The sequence below is a fragment of the Nyctereutes procyonoides genome, unplaced genomic scaffold, assembly GCF_905146905.1.
Source record: "Nyctereutes procyonoides isolate TBG_1078 unplaced genomic scaffold, NYPRO_anot_genome, whole genome shotgun sequence".
Classification (NCBI taxonomy): domain Eukaryota; kingdom Metazoa; phylum Chordata; class Mammalia; order Carnivora; family Canidae; genus Nyctereutes; species Nyctereutes procyonoides.
In genome coordinates this window covers 20071455-20082698 of record NW_026575126.1, presented here as the reverse complement: position 1 = coordinate 20082698, position 11244 = coordinate 20071455, and the positions used below count along the sequence as shown (strand labels likewise).

Genomic DNA, 11244 nt, shown 5'->3' with positions numbered 1-11244 from the left:
CACCTCAGTCCCCTTCCTCCTCTTGTGTCCCGTAGAGGTGACTCATGGCCAATCAGAAGAGTGTCAGGGGGAATGGACTCTGGATGTTCCTAAAGCTCTGGTCCCAGTGACAGAACAAGGCTGGGTGGGCTTTACTGTGGCAGAGGAGCGGGGCAGGGCCCACCCCAACCCAGCGTGGCTGGGCTCCAGGGCCTCACTCGGTGCCCTTCTAATAGTTGTATATGTTGGCCTCTAACTTCCCGTCTTCGAGGGGCCTAGGAGAGGCAGGTGCCATTCATTTCATGGCCTCCATTCTCTTTTTCCTCATTCTCCCTTCCCTGTGGAAATTTCCCCATTGTTCTGTTCTCCCACATGTGTGTGGATTGGGGGATGGGGACAGGTCAAGTTTATCCCTCACACAGAGACCACTAACTAGTATTGGAGCAGTGAGTAGTTCTTGGGAAGGGAAACAAGGTAATGGAGGGATGGGGGAGAAGAATCAGTTTTCACTATATCCCCTTTTGCACAGTTTGAATGACATACGAAGAGCATGAAATGCTTGTTTAATAAAATAAACTTTTAAAAAAAGAATGATTTTTAAAATCTTCCTACAGGGCCTAATTCTTTTTTCTGTTGGGAAACTTAGCGCTGCCCAACCCTTACAGAAGTCTCTCTCTAAGTCTCCCCCCCCCCCCGCCCTCTCTCTCTCTCTTTAATTTCATTTAAAGGACACCTGAGTGGCTTAGCGGTTGAGCATCTGCCTTTGGCTCAGGTCATGATCCTGGGGTCCTGGGATCGAGTCCCACATCAGCTCCCTGCATGGAGCCTGCTTCTCCCTCTGCCTGTGTCTCTGCCTCTCTCTCTGTGTCTCTCATGAATAAATAAATAAAATATTTAAAATAATATTTATTTTAATGTATATCAGGAACCATTGCCAAATTTCTAGTTAAAATTGTTTTTTCTGGAGCCGCCTGGTGGCTCAGCTGGTTAAGCATCTGACTCTTGATTTCAACTCAGGTTATGATCCCAGGGGTATGAGATCAAGCTCCATCAAGCTCCAGGATCAGGCTCCTCCCTGAGCAGGGATCCTGCTTCCACCACCACCCCCTGCCCCTTGGCCCTGCTCATGTTCTCTCTCTCTCTCAAATAAATGAATAAAAACTTTAAAAAAATATTCTTTCTATGTCTGTCTAAAACTTTGGTCTGCCTTGGAGCCCCTGAGCATGTGAAGAAGAAGGGAGTTTGTAGTGTTGAGAAGAGGGCAGGATTTAAAGTCAGGCCAACTTCCATTCAAGTCCTGGATCTACCACTTATTGGCTTGAGTGGGACTCTTATGTTCTCTAAGCTCAGTTTCTCCATCTCTCTGAAACAAAATCGAATTACCTGCCTTCCCATGAATCATGACAGTGAGAGCATACGCTTTGGAGTCAGTTCACTTCCTGCCACTGTCACACCCCAGCTGTCTCATGTCTCAGCCTCCGCTTCCTCAACCATAAAATGGGGCTAATAATAGCACTGGCCTGATTAAGTTGTGAATTTTAAATGAGATGATGCATGAAGAGTCCTCAGCAAGGTAACCTACATAGGGAAATAGTCACTAAATTGTTGCTCTTTCTATCATGATGTTTTTGTGAGAATAGTGTAAGATGAGGTGTCTGGTCCTCAAAAATATACATGTGTATTTTTTTAAAGTTTATTTATTTTTTAGCAATCTCTACTCCCAATATGGAGCTCCAACTTGCAACCCCAAGATCAAGAGTCACAGTAAAGAGTCTTGTCTTTTTCTTTTTTAAGATTTTATTTATTTATTCATGAGAGAGACAGACAGACAGACAGACAGACACAGAGACATAGGCAGAGGGAGAAGCAGGTTCCATGCTGGGAGCCCGATGTGGGACTCATCCGGGACTCCAGGATCACACCCTGGGCTGAAGGCAGAGGCTCAATCACTGAGCCACCCAGGCGTCCCAAACATGCATGTTTCTAACATCACTTTTCCTCTAGGTTCTTTATCTCTGTGGAGATTCCCTATGGGGAATTCCCTGTGCCTGGCCTTTTTAACTGCTCTCTTTATCAACTAATGAACTCCTTTTTGGCTGCCCATTCATTACAAAGCTCTCATGTGAAAAAATCAACTGGAATGGCAAAAAAGGGAGGATTCTAAACTTCTATAAAGTGGGAAGATTCTGTAAAGTTTCATCCTTCCTTCCTTCCTTCCTTCCTTCCTTCCTTCCTTCCTTCCATCCATCCACAGAAAATGGTAGGACCTGGGATTGCAGAATTGATCACAGATGTGGTCCTTCCCCTTGGGGAGCTCCTAGTGAGATGTGAGGAAGGCATGGACTCAAGTCTGTGTTGGCCTGAAACTTCTTTGCCCTCCCAGATCAAAAGGCTTATAAGAAGACTGCAATTGGGGCACCTGGGTGGCTCAGTCAGTTAACTGCCTTCGTCTCAGGTCGTGATCTCAAGGTCCTGGGACTGAGCCCCACGTTGGGCTCCATGCATCTCGGGGAGCCTGCTTCTCCCTCTCCTTCTGCTTGCCACTCCCCCTGCTTGTGCTCTCCTTCTCTCTGTCAAATAAATAAATAAAATCTTTAAAAAAAGAATTCTGCATTTGTGCTCACCAAGTCCCCCCTAAGTTTGAGTTAAATGTACCCAGGAAAATTCCAACTGAATAAATTACAGTCCTACAGTTAACCGTGGTGGGGGGCGGGGGGGCAGCCCTTTTAATGCCATACATTTAAGAGTCAGCCTTAAAGTGTGGTAAATTAAGCAATTCCCCCAGAGTCTACATAACATACAGCAATTTGTTGGCTTTTCAGGCTTCATGGGACTGAATGGAGTTACCAAAGAAAAGTTGACAACTTTTCAGGCTTCCTTTATTCTCAGGCACATAGTCACCCTGAAAGGATACTGGGTTTGAATGTGGCCAAGCAGGTGTGTGGGTTTGGAAACAGCAAAGGGCCATCTGAGTGCGGGGCATCATGGTCACTATTGCAGCTGCTGCTGAGGGTGGGAAGGAGCCCAGAGTTTCTTGAGGCTTTAGTGTGGGTTTGTATGCCTGGAACTCAGTGGAGTTACGTCCCATCCATTCAATCCATCAGGACCGATAGAGCAGCCCCTAACTGTCAGGTGCTGGGACACAGCCCTGAATGAGATAGACAAGGCTCTCCAGCCAGAAAGAGGGAGGGTCATAAGTAATCACTTAGGCATGCTGACAAAGCAGAGGCCTTGGGCCGGTGTGGTCCAAATTTACTCAAAGTGGGCTTGGATAAGGTCTTCCTCTGTCTATGGCTGGGCTGCCCACATTGTTCACAGAGTCAGAAAGGCATCATGATGGAAAGGGGTACAGAGAGTCAGGAAATGTGGGATTCAATCACAACATTTGAGGACACATTGCACTTCTCTCTCAGACTTCTCAGTCATTAAAGGAAGGATTTTGAAAAAAGGAAAAAAAGGATGTCTAAGGACAATCTGGTTCCAACAGAAGCTCTGATTCAGGAGTCAGGGAATAGCCTGTGCCATGTGGGTCTTCCTTGCCACTCTGAGAGTGCTTAGCCAGCTCTTGCACACTCGTGTGTGTACGCACATGCACCCCCCCACACACACACGTACACCGTTGCCCCCAAAGTGAGGACACTGAGATCACCTGCTTCTAGTCATGTCTTCCCTCCCAGTATTGGATGGCGACTGGGGCTCTCCTTGGCCCTCAAAATCCAGTAAAACTGTATAGTGTCACCCACATACCCTTCCCCAATTCCCATGACCTATGGAAATCAAAAGCCCTCTTGAAAATTTCTGGGAATGCAGGGGAGCGGTGCGGTGATGTTCCCTTTGCCAGCTCTCTGGCTCCTAACTTGAAGGTACTGGTCACGGGGCCTGCCCCATTTTCCAAGTGTGTCTTTGCCCCTGCCAACACCAGATCCTAACACACATGCCTGTGAGTGATTCCCTCACCGGCACCCCGGAGTAAGGGATTGTGTCATATTTATTTTCCCACTTAGCACCAGCCTACACCAGATTGTAGTAGGTGTTCAATGTTATTTGATGAATAAATTAAAGGAAGGGAGGAATGTTGTGAAGGATGTCACTGAGAATACTTTGTTTTATTTTTCTTAATAGGGAACGTTTTTAAATTTCTGTTTTTTAAAAAAAATTTATTGAAATTCAATTAATTAACATATAATGTATTATTGGTTTCAGAAGTAGGGTTCAGTGATTCATCAGTCTTCTATAATCCCCAGTGCTCATTACCTCCCGTGCCCTCCTTAATGTCCATCACCCAGTTACCTCATCCTACCCGCCCTCCCCTCCAGTGACCCTCAGTTTGTTTCCTATGATTAAGAGTCTCTTATGAGAATACTTTGAATGGCAGCTCAAGGTCAACTCAGGAGAAAAATGTGTTAAAATCAATAAAAGTTGCTTCTCATCCAGGGTCATTCTTGCCCTGCCTCCTTCTGATGCCTTTCCGGGTCCCAGGCCAGCCACAGGCTGCTGAGATAATAACTGACAATGACATTGTTGATTCATAAAAGTTCAACACATTTGCTCCCTTTCCCAGCCTGTTTGCTTTCGGAGGCTTCCTCTGTCTCTGCCCTCCCCTTCCAACTGGGTCAAGTATCACCACTGTAAAAGGCCATCCCCACTCAAGCTAACCCACACCTACCAGACCCAGAACAGAACTGGCTTCACAGCTCTGTAGCTGGGCTCCCTTCAGCCTTTGTACAGAGCTTGCTTCCAGGAATGATCACTCCGCAGCACTTTTGTTGTTTCTCCAGCTCACCCTCTAGATCATGAGCATTTGTGTGATTCCTTATCTAGCTCAATGCTTGAAACATAGGAAGACCTAGTACATGTTTTCAAAATGAAGAAATAATGAAAAAAAAGAAGAGTCTGGGTGCAGTCATTGTGAGAGTCAATGAGCAAAAATAAAAGAAATGCTTATAGCAAACAAAAGGCAGAGGGGGAGTAAAAATTTTTTAACAGAAAGGTGGAATGTTCATTCAGCATTATTGAACAGATAAGTCATTTGGCAAAGCATGCTGAGGGAGGACCGGGAGTCTAAGCCCCAGCTCCATGTTTTTTCATACTGCCTTTACCATCTCTGTCACATTATTTTTGTTTGTGTTTTGCAGCCTTCTGGGAATTACAACATCGGCTCGCTGTTCGCTGGGTTTCACAATTCAAGCACATACCATGAGGCACATACAATAATTGCTTTTTATATATCCAAGAATTTAAATTATATTTTGTTTTGCAAACCTCATGATACCCCTTCGAGATAACTGGAAACACCTGGGGATGTTGTGAAACCAGGCCTGAGAATGGCCATTTCCCAATGTGCTCAGCAGGGCTTCCACAATGAAGAAAGAATACACAGTTCTGAGCTCGCTTGTAGCCTTCTTTACATGTGCTTCTACTCCTATGCTTAGAATTTGTGTTCAGCTCAGCTGGAACCTAGGGACAAGTGGCAGGATAGTCCAAATTACAGAAGAATCAAAAATGTACGCAGAAGCAAGTGCTTTCCTTCAAAATAGTCCATTAATTTAGAGAAAGAATTTTGACTTGAATTAGCAAAAAATTGTTTCTATTTTGTACTTCACTTTGTATAGACCTGTACAGGCAACTAAAATGATAAATGATAACTACTAGTCACCTCTGGCTACTGAGCCCTTCAAAATTCAGTCTAGTCTGGCTAGACTGAATTTTGAAGACTTAGTAAGAAAAAAAACCTCAATAATTTTAATATTGATCACATATTTAGAAATGATACTTAATATGTTGGTTAAATGTTATGTTATTAAAATTAATTTCATCTGTTTCTTTTTACTTGTTTTTAACATGGCTACTGGAAAATGTTATATTACATACGTAGTTTGTATTGTATTTCTATGGAGCACAGGTGGAGACAATGCCTATACACACTCAGTAGACTATTTTTATTTATTTTTTAGGCAATCTCCACCCAACGTGGGGCTTGAACTCACAACTCTGAGATCAAGAGTCTCACACTCTACCAACTGAGCCAGCCAGGCACCCTTTTCAGTAGACTATTAAAGCAAAAAATCATAAAGCCTGGATTGCTAACAGAGTGAAAGGAGAATTCATTTCAGGGGAAAAGGTAGTTTCGTTTAGACAAAAACTTAACTTTGCTTGAATTATTCTGCCATAATTTTCATTTCACAGTGTAACCCTTTAATGAGCTAATGCTCAGAGTTTATAGCAAATGGAAATTCTTTGTTTTTTTTTTTTTAAGATTTCATTTTTAAGTAATCTCTGCACCCAACGTGGGGCTTGAACTCATAACCCAGAGATCAAGAGTCACATGCTCCACTGAGCCAGCCAAGCACCCTGAAATTATTTCTGTATTACAGAATTAGTGGGTGTAGTAAATATATCAAACTGCCATTTCCCCCTGAATGAAACACTGCACCTAAATCTTTAGATTGTCATGATTGCTTTATGTATTTCCCTACCTCATGTCTGCACTGTGAGCTCTTTGAAGACAGAGACCCTGTGTAAGTCATCTGTTAGAGTGACCAACCACCTTGATTTGCCCAAGATTGAGGGTTTTTCTGGGACATAAGATTTCAGGTTACAAAACCAAGACAGTCCCAAACAAACTGGATCGGGTTGGTCACTCTGTGTGCAAAAAATGCCCCAGGCCCTTCAATATTCCTTGTGTTTGATATAAGTGCTCCATAAATGTTTAATTTGACTTGTACTAAAAACCGTGAATTTGTACTGAATGTTTTCCCATTTGTGTATAGACACGCCCAATAGAACTGAAGTACCTTCTAAATCAAAGAAGGATTAGTATAAGATGTTGTTTTTTTTTTAAAAAAAAAAAAAAAAAAACAACATAACAGTTGACTGAAGGTTATATAACTGGGCATCTTCCCAGGCATTAGCTCTGCAAGAACTATCTTTTGTCCCTGTCAGTGGAACTTTTTTCCATCTTCTTCCCCTTGGCCCCACCTATACCAGTTCCACCACAGCCCCCATCTGCACCTGCTGACTTAGGAGGCCCCTTGTCATTGCCAAGGACACTAGTAAGATGGGAGAGACAGTTTCTTGAGCTCAAGGAGTTCCAATGTATACTGTCAGTCAAGCAAATGCAGCACAGTTATATGTGGGGGGTAGGGGAGAAGGCAGGGGGATATGGGAAAGACTGAGGACTGGAAGGAAGAAAGGAGAGTTCTCTGATCTGTTACTGGCTTCATCCAGGAAAAAAAAAATTAGTATAAGTGGTACCTGGATCCTGTGACCCCAGCTCAGAAACCTTTCCACAACAGAGGCAATCCCACAGAGTGATTAAGAGCCTGGGCTCCAAAATCAGAGGCCTAGGTTACAACCTGGCTCTGTATTTGCTGAATTCCTCTGGGCTTCTGTTCCTTATCTGTAAATGGTAACAAGAGTATTTACCTCATAGGCTTATTGTAAAGAGTAAATGAGCTGATGGATGTAAAGTGCTTTGTGCAGTTCCTGGCACATAGGAAGGACTGGATGTGGGTGCCAACCATAATTATCCCATCACTCAAGGCCAAGAGAGAAAGTTGGTACAAGGAAAGGGCATGGACTTTGGAGTCAGACCTGGAAATATTTCAGTTCAGATCCACATGATTGTGTTTCTTTGTGCTTCAGTTTATATATTTGTAAGGTAGAATTCCGCCTTGAATGATTGCTGTGAAAATTAAATGGGGCATAATAAGAATGGTGCCCAGCACATGGCGATCAGTGAAGATAACTGGTGTTGACTAATGAAGAGAATTGGTAAGATCCTTTCTGTGTTCAACTCATCTTCTTCAATCTAAGTCCCGGAGAACCCAGTGGGTTTTATCTTCCAGTGCACCTTACACTGTCTCAGTTCTAGAAAGTACCCTTGTAATGTTAAAAGCCTGCCTAGCACTCAAGATCCAGCTAGAACCCACCTTGACCTGAGTCAAGTTGGGTGGCTTTTGATAAAGTCAGCATTCCACGAAGTTCTTAGAAAATGGCCACATAGAAAAATAATAATACAGCGATTTCATAAACAATTCACATATCCTTTCTCCTTTTTCAATGTATTGCTAAAATATTCTTTATTTAAGCATGGTGATAATAGATGATAGTTGCTATTTTTCAATGTCTTTACTTGGCAAAAGAAAAAGTAGGCAGCCTTATATTAATCACCAAAGTGTTTGTCATTTTGTCTCGCTATTTTGCTGATAGGCAAAACCCGAAAAGTTTAGGAACTACTTTACAGTGTATAAACGAGAGAAAAGGGGGAAAGGAGATGGAGAAGGAGAGATGGAAAAGGGGCTGGTCAGAATCTGCAGTCTCCATGTGGCCACCTTCTGCTGGTTGAAGGGGGGTCCCAATGATCCTGTCTAGGTGCTCTCTAGGCACCCACATAAAAGGCTACAGTGAAGAGTATATTCATTTGTTAGAATCAATAGTGATCTATTTAATTCCAAGTTGCAATGGGTAAGATTGAATTCCCTGGTTTTATTTTTAAAAATTTTTTAATAATTAAAAAAATGTTTTTAAGTAATCTCTACACCCTACTTGGAGCTCAAACTCCCCACCCCAAGATCAAGAGTTGCCTGCTCTAGCAACTGAGCCAGCCAGGCCCCCTCCACGAGTTTTAAAGCAATGACTTTCAAACTGCAATGTGCATCAGAAATGCCTGAAAAGTTAGTGAAACTCTGCGCCCACCCCCAGAGACTCTGAGTCAGTCCATCTGGGGCATCTGCATTTTAAACCAGCCTTCTGGAAGTTGCTGATGCTGGTGGTCCTCCGGCCAGCCAGCCAAACACTGACCATTCTGTGCTCCCCTGTATATCCAAAGGCTCACCCACCCCAGGCCTCCATCTTTCCCAGCCTCTGTCCAGATGTTGCATCTGCTTTCGCATATGAACAACTCTCAGGTGTCCATAGTAATGGACCTTAGTAATGAAAAGTCTCTAATGGTCCTAGACTAGGTGGTGTTCCCCTGAATCACAGTGAAGTCTTATTTCAGTGCGGGCACCTATTTATTTAAAATTCATAAGTATTATGAGTGTCTCTAGGTCCTGACACAGCAGTATGCCCCCAACCTCCTCCACCACTGCTTCTAATCCACTTCTGGTGAGAGGAACTGCTTTTCCTCTGCCCCGCTGATACTGTGCCAGAAGCATGTTCTGTTTCTTAGAGCAGGTGCTTAGCAGTTTGTTCAGGATCAACTCTCTGCATTCAGCACCCCAAGTTTCCAGATGCCACAGGAAAGAAAATGTGGGCTAAGAGAAGCTACCTCTGGTCGATTTAGAAAAAGCAGAGAGAGAAGCTAATGTGGAAACTGGCTCTTTTGTTTTCTCAAAATCACTAATTACACTCATTTCACCTTCAGCCTCTGCTTGTAACACTTTTCCATTTTCTTGTTTTAGTCACCACTTAGTGTTGCTGTTAGATTTTAATCATCTTTTGGCAAAACTCCTGACCAGTATTCATGCAAATACCCCAAAAGAAAGGGGGAGAGGAAGCTTCCCTGTACCCCCTTCTGGCAGCCAGCGTCCAGGTGTTTATCCAGAATCCTAAAGACTTTTGAAGGGACTTTACAGGTATGAAAAGCTCTCAAAGCGATTGATTTACAAAATGCCAACTTCTGTCCAACCTCACTCCTCAAAAACTTGAGTTTCTGGAGGAGTGAATCTTTGGGGCCTGGGAACAGAGCCTCGGAAGGACAGGTGAAGCAAAGACTTGCTTTGAGTTCCACAGAGAATAATTGAAAAAGGAGGCATGTGAGTGTGGGGGAAGGGTGTTCATTCCTGTGTTGGAAGAACAGAAGAGGACCATATTTTGCTTTTTAATTTTTTTTTTTTTTTTTTTTGGTGCAAGGCAGATGGGCTGTGGATTGACACTAAATAAATCCTTGAATAAATGAATCTCTCAGCTCTGGGGAGGGGGCGGCGTGGAGGGAGTGGGGGATGGTAGGAAGTGGCTGGTACATATGGAGCCGAGAACTTTTTAAGGAAAGAGGGATTAAAGCAAGAACCTCGGGGCATTTAATAACTGTGGCATTTTATTCTTGCTTTATGTGGATTATTGGGGATTATCTGCTAAAAGCAAGAGCCCGGTCTAGTGTTACTGTTTGACTCCCCCTTCAGCCTCCTCTCATTTAAAATCTGTCTCCTCCATGATTTTCTCTTGGCTAAAGGCAGACAGCTCTGGAGTGTAACCGAGGTTTTCCTCAGAAATGAAAGGCTCTACGCAAGCAGCCTTCTCTAAAGACCGGAAATGGGTTTTACTGTCCAATGCAACTTTTCTAAAATTGAGAAGCCCAGTTAGGAGCCTTACAGAGTAGATCCAAACAGGACTTTCGTCACCGGTTGCGGTGGCCCAAAGCTCAGAGTGGCTGAAGCCCAGGAGAGCCGGTTGGTGGCAGGAGGTGGCCCAGCCCAGGCCTCCGGGGACACAGGCCAGCTTCTCCCGCCACGTGATCTCTGCGGGTTCTCAGGGACTTGTCCTCGTGAACCGGGCAAAGGCTTAGGCCTCGCCTCAAATAGTACAAATCACCTGAGGGAGAAACCGAACTTCAAAAGGAAAACTCTTTTCTTGGGTCCTGTGGAGCCACACAGCGAGGAAATTCTAAAGCAAAGCCCAACAGAGGGAAGGCCTAGGCTCCTTAAAGTTCAGCTGGGGCCTCTAGACTATGGGATCATCGAGAAAGCTAAAAAGAAGTGGTTGCCTCAGGAATTACGATCTCATCGAGCAGTGGGCTTTGGAGCCAATTCCAAAGTGTGGATTCTAGTCCTGGTTCAGTTACTTATTTATAGTTTGACTTGGGACAAAGTAGTTAAATTCCTTAAGTCTCAGTATCTTTATTTATGTAACAGGAATAACAACATTTCTCTCACAGACTTGTTATGAGTACGCATGACATAATACAGTGAAATCTGCTTCCTTCGGTATTTAAATGCTCCGTAAATATTACTTTCATTTTCCTGAAGCCTCTGCCTTCCTCCCACCTACCCTCAAGCTCCTTCGTGCGACCAAAACTTCCCACTGCTGCTGTGCGTACATGCCTCGGGGATTTATTTCATAATGTCAGAGAGGGTTAATTTGATGAAACCTGCTTACGTTGAGGAATTCCCTTAACAAACATATTGGTAGGGCCTGCAAGCTATGAGGGCAGCTGTTCAGGTGGTGACCATAATTCATACCTGATGTGAGGGATTTCGTCACCAGAGAAATGGCCTCAGAGTTTCAGTCCAGGTCCAGTTGGAAAGAAGAGAAGGCAGGTCCCCA

The 11244-nt window shown here is 43.8% G+C and overlaps 1 non-coding gene across 1 annotated transcript; it reads right to left on the bottom strand.

Moving 5' to 3' along the window:
• Positions 1 to 5941: 5941 nt before the first annotated feature.
• On the bottom strand, positions 5942 to 6014 carry TRNAK-CUU (transfer RNA lysine (anticodon CUU)). Its single transcript has one exon. It is a non-coding gene; the product is annotated as a tRNA-Lys (tRNA).
• Positions 6015 to 11244: the final 5230 nt, after the last annotated feature.